Genomic DNA, 6,340 nt, shown 5'->3' on the forward strand with positions numbered 1-6,340 from the left:
CCACATCAAGTTGCTCGGAAAGGGAAGAAAGAGGCCAAGACTGCAGCAGAAGAGGGAGCAGGAGGATTCTCAGATCTTTCCTGTTTTTTCAGGTGTGTACTCCACTGCACCTCATGCTTGGCATTCAGGTGCCTCGTCATGCAGTTGGTACTTAGGTTAATACCAACATTTAGGCCTTGTTTCAGCCTCTGATGGCATAGCATGCAAAAGACCCATGTCTTATCAGGGAGCTCCTTTGGACTGGCTTTGGTGTGCTAAGTTTGGTGCGCAGCAGTCGAAATACTGGTTAGGGGTCATCCACTGTGCTATTACACCCTCTTCCCGCTTTTGCTGTGCAGCGTGACCACCACCTCTTCCTCTGAACTGCCCATGCAACTTGGATGACCTTGAACCCATATGGGATCTAGGACCTTATCATCGCACCTCTGCTGCCTGTCCTTACATCTGCTTCCCCTCTAGTCCACCACTTTCCTCGCTACTTCTCTGCTTCAACCCTCCATAAGCCATCCATAATCTGTCTCACCCATATATCTCTAAACTAATGTCCAGATATCTCCCACCACGCAATTTCTGGTCCTCCCAAGATCTCCTCTCCTCCTCAACCATACGTTTTTCATCCAATTGCCTGCAAAACTTCTCCCAAGTAACTAACATCCTGTAGAATTCAGTGGTCCAAAACGTCCGTTTATCTACATTCGGAACATTCAAGCGGAACTTGAAAACCCATGTCTTCAGAAGAGCTTACAGTCTGCCCTGACCCCACAGCCACCTCACCAACACCAGAGCTGCTGCAGCACCCGAACCTGCTGTCCCCTTCCCAATTATCCCGTAGAATGTAAGGTCTCGGGGGCCGGGTCCTCTTCCCTCTGCACCTTTCTGTTTGTTCATTGTCATTTCTATTTGTGTTTTGCATGTAACCTCTTCTCATGCACAGCACATTGGAATCAATGGTACTCTAACAATAAATAATAATAATAATCCCCATCATGATGTTCCATCCAGTCCTCACCCCGGCCCTCCTTGCCAGACTACACACAGCAGAAAGTTGGCATCTGTGTTCCATCGTCACCATGCAATATTGATGTTTGTGTGAACTGTCAATCAAGAAGAAGTGCACTGCAACTCAGCAAAGAAGCATGGAGGTGGGCTCCTGAAGCGCAACCAAGGGACAAACCCTGTTGTGAGGCAGGTTCATCTATGAAACTATCCATCCATTCGGCATTTCTATGGACCACCAGGACTAATGAGATTACTTTCCATAGAAAACACAATGACTGGATTGAATTCAGTTTCAATGACTTGTACCTGTTGGGAGAACCATATCGGGCTTTTCTGGTGGGGTATAATGACTGTCTCTTGAGGTGGAGACTGTGGCTGATTCTGCAGAGGTGCACTGGGGCTGACTTTTGGAGGGTGCTGTAGCTGGGACCGCTTATTGATTATCTGGCTTCCTCTTGGAGGACAGTGTCGGGGACTGTGTTATTGACATTTAAAAGGCTACAACCATGATCACTCTTCTGTTACATCAAGGAAAGCTATAAGAAGTGAGCCAAAATCCCAAATCTGCTCTGGAGCCCACCAGATTACAGATGCCCCCCTCGCTGCTTGTATTGTGGGCAATGATTACTGAATCTTACACAGCGATCTCAAAGTGTCAGAAAATACAAGATGAAATATAACCAGAACAATAGATAGTTTAGACACCAATATAGATTGACGGTGATCTGATACAGATAAAAACAACGAGGTTAGCCAATCACTTTATTTATATAAGACACCTCCTTAAAAATCAGACAAAGTCACTTTAAATGTATCAGTTGTTACAAAGACATAAAGTGGCAGATGTAATAGGCGTTACTTCTGTTTTGGGCAGTTCCCACTTCAGCACTTTTCCTTAGTCACACATTCACCCTTGTCGTTTCTTAGGGTGCCTGCCTTGCAGAAACATCCGGTTTTGCATACAGCAGGACAAGCACCTACACGACCCATGTTAGTGCAAGTTGGCGGACAGGCGCTTCCACAAGTCTTATATTCCTCGCCCGCTTTACATATGGCTGCAAAAAAATATAAGATGAGAACAATAAGGAGCATTTTAGTGGCTGTACGTTGCTTCCGCTCATAGAGAAAAAACAATAATAAGTCCTAAACCAAAAGCTGTAGAAGCCCGCTGCCTAATATGTATGAGGTGCAGCCAGTAGCGTAGCTACCAGGAGAGCAGAGTGGGCAGTGGCCCCGGGTCCCGCGCTCTGTGGGGGCCCACCCGGAGCTACGTTACTGTAACTGTACTGGCGTGTGCACAGCACACCGATACAGTTACATTCCGCGGCAGAGCGGGGAGAATCGATCTCCATGCTATGCCACCCGGCCGCGATGCCAGCATTGGGCCCCCCACCTGTCATCGCAAGTTCAGCAGTGTCGGCTACATGCCGATACAGCTGATTGCATTGATGAGAGAGGGAACGTTACACTCCCTCTCCCATCATCCACCTGTCAGCGTCTAACTCAGACACTGACAGTGGGCGCAATGACGTCAGTACCCCGCGCCTGCTGTCTAGAGATGAGCGGGCGCTCGGAGCTGTAGAGGAACCAGGAGAAAGAAAGGTAAGTATTTATTTATTTTATGGGGCTGCTTTATACTACAGAGTCTGCCTATGGGGGGGCTGCCTTATACTGCAGAGTCTGCCTATGGGGGCTGCCTTATACTACAGGATCTCCCTATGGTGGTGATGCCTTATACTACAGAGTCTGCCTATGGGGGGCTGCCTTATTCCAGAGATTCCATCTATGGGAGGCTTCCTTATACTACAGATTCTGCCTATGGAGGGGCTTCCTTATACTACAGTCTGCCTATGGGGGCTTCCTTATACTACAGAGTCTGCCTATGGGGGCTGCCTTATACTATACAGAGTCTGCCTATGGGGGCTGCCTTACATTATACAGAGTCTGCCTATGGGGACTGCCTTATACTACATGGTCTGCCTATGGGGGCTGCCTTATACTACAGAGTCTGCCTAGGGGGGCTGCCTTATGCTATACAGAGTCTGCCTATGGAGGCTGTCTTATACTACAGGGTCTGTCTAAGGAGGGCTGCCTTATACTACAGAGTTTGCCTATGGGGGTCTGCCTTATACTACAGGGTCTGCCTATGGGGTGCTGCCTTATACTAGAGGATCTGCCTATGGGGGGCTTCCTTATACTACAGAGTCTACCTACGGTGGCTGCCTTATACTACAGGGTCTGCCTATGGGGTGCTGCCTTATACTTGAATACTAGAGTGTCTGCCTATGGAGGGCTGCTTATAATACAGAGTCTGCCTATGGGGTGCTGCCTTATACTACAGAGTCTGCCTATGGGGGCTGCCTTATACTACAGAGTCTGCCTATGAGGTGCTGTCTTATACTAGAGGGTCTGCCTATGGGGGGCTGTCTTATACTATAGAGTCTGCCTATGGGGGCTGCCTTATACTACAGAGTCTGCCTATGGGGGCTGCCTTATACTACAGAGTATGCCAATGGGGGGCTCCCTTATACTATAGAGTCTGCCTATGTGGTGCTGCCTTATATTAGAGGGTCTGCCTATGGGGGGCTGCCTTATACTAAAGGGTCTGCCTATGGAGGCTTCCTTATACTTCAGGGTCTGCCTATGGGGGCTGCCTTGTGCTATAGAGTCTGCCTATGGGGGCTGCCTTGTGCTATAGAGTCTCCCGTATGGGGCTGCCTTATGCTATAGAGTCTGTGTATGGGGGTGCATTATACAATATAGTGTAGGCCTATGGGGAGTGCATTATACTATATTGAGGACTATCTGGTGCATTATACGATATTGAGGCTATCTAGGAGCCATCATACAGTGTGGGGATTACAGTGAAGGGGCCATCATACAGTGTTGGAGCCACTAAACAGTTTGGAGGCTACTAAGGTGTCAGTATACTGTGTGGGTGGTACTATACAGTGATGGGGCATTATGCTGTGTATAAGAGAGTATCATACTGTGTATAGAGGAGCTGTACTGGGGGGAGACTCTGGACATTATTAAATGTAAAATGAGCACTTCTTGTTATAGGGGATCTCAGGTTACTGTGAATATCATAGGGGCACACAGGGCAATATTACTTTCTAGCGGACAAAATGTGGGCACTGTTTTCTAGGGCACTTGCGCCCGGCATTACTATATTATAGAAGAGGGCTTTAGAATTTAGAAGGCACAGAGAACCACACAACAGGTGCAGTAATAGGGACACATATGCAGCAGCTGCTCAGTATTGGGGTATCAGATGCAGTAAAAGGGACACATACCGCAGTAGCGGCTCAGTATTGGGGTATCAGGTGCAGTAATAGGGACACATACGCAGCAGCTGCTCAGTATTTGGGTATCAGATGCAGTAATAGGGACACATACGCCGCAGCGGCTCAGTATTGGGGTATCAGATGCAGTAATAAGGAAAAATACGGCAGCAGCGGCTCAGTATTGAGGCATCAGGTGCAGTAATAGGGACACATACGGCAGCAGCGGCTCAGTATTGGGGAATCAGGGGCAGTAATAGGGACACATACGGCAGCAGCAGCTCAGTATTGGGGTATCAGGGGCAGTAATAGGGACACATACGGCAGCAGTGGCTCTGTATTGGGGTATCAGGGGCAGTAATAGGGACACATACGGCAGCAGCGGCTCAGTATTGGGGTATCAGGTGCAGTAATAGGGTCACATACGGCAGCAGCGGCTCAGTATTGGGGTATCATGTGCAGTAATAGGGACACATACGGCAGCAGCGGCTCAGTATTGGGGTATCAGGTGCAGTAATAGGGACACATAAGGCAGCAGCGGCTCAGTATTGGGGTATCAAGTGCAGTAATAGGGACACATAAGGCAGCAGTGGCTCAGTATTGGGGTATCAGGTGCAGTAAAAGGGACACATACGGCAGCAGCGGCTCAGTATTGGGGTATCAGGTGCAGTAATAGGGACACATAAGGCAGCAGAGGCTCAGTATTGGAGTATCAGGTGCAGTAATAGGGACACATACGGCAGCAGCGGCTCAGTATTGGGGTATCAGGGGCAGTAATAGCGACACATACGGCAGCAGCGGCTCAGTATTGGGGTATCAGGGGCAGTAATAGGGACACATACGGCAGCAGCGGCTCAGTATTGGGGTATCAGGGGCAGTAATAGGGACACATACGGCAGCAGCGGCTCAGTATTGGGGTATCAGGTGCAGTAATAGAATCACATACAGCAGCAGCGGCTCAGTATTGGGGTATCAGGTGCAGAAATAGGGACACATACGGAAGCAGAGGCTCAGTATTGGGGTATCAGGTGCAGAAATAGGGACACATACGGCAGCAGAGGCTCAGTATTGGGGTATCAGGGGCAGTAATAGGGACACACGGCAGCAGAGACTCAGTATTGGGGTATCAGGTGCAGTAATAGGGACACATATGGCAGCAGCGGCTCAGTATTGGGGTATCAGGTGCAGTAATGGAATCACATACAGCAGCAGCGGCTCAGTATTGGGGTATCAGGTGCAGAAATAGGGACACATACGGCAGCAGTGGCTCAGTATTGGGGTATCAGGTGCAGTAATAGGGACACATACGGCAGGAGTGGCTCAGTATTGGGGTATCAGGTGCAGTAGTAGGGACACATATGGCAGCAGCGGCTCAGTATTGGGGTATCAGGTGCAGTAATAGGGACACATACGGCAGGAGTGGCTCAGTATCTGGGTATCAGGTGCAGTAATAGGGAGACATACGGCAGCAGCGGCTCAGTATTGGGGTATCAGGTGCAGTAATAGGGACACATACGGCAGCAGTGGCTCAGTATTGGGGTATCAGGTGCAGTAATAGGGACACATACGGCAGCAGTGGCTCAGTATTGGGGTATCAGGTGCAGTAACAGGGACACATACGGCAGCAGTGGCTCAGTATTGGGGTATCAGGTGCAGTAATAGGGACACACGGCAGCAGTGGCTCAGTATTGGGGTATCAGGGGCAGTAATAGGGACATATATGGCAGCAGTGGCTCAGTATTGGGGTATCATGTGCAGTAATAGGGACACATACGGCAGCAGCGGCTCAGTATTGCTGTATCAGGTGCAGTAGTAGGGACACATATGGCAGCAGCGGCTCAGTATTGGGGTATCAGGTGCAGTAATAGGGACACATACGGCAGCAGTGGCTCAGTATTGGGGTATCAGGTGCAGTAGTAGGGACACATATGGCAGCAGAGGCTCAGTATTGGGGTATCATGTGCAGTAATAGGGACACATACGGCAGCAGCGGCTCAGTATTGGGGTATCAGGTGCAGTAGTAGGGACACATATGGCAGCAGAGGCTCAGTATCTGG

This window comes from Ranitomeya variabilis, chromosome 4 (assembly GCF_051348905.1).
Source record: "Ranitomeya variabilis isolate aRanVar5 chromosome 4, aRanVar5.hap1, whole genome shotgun sequence".
In the NCBI taxonomy this organism is placed as follows: domain Eukaryota; kingdom Metazoa; phylum Chordata; class Amphibia; order Anura; family Dendrobatidae; genus Ranitomeya; species Ranitomeya variabilis.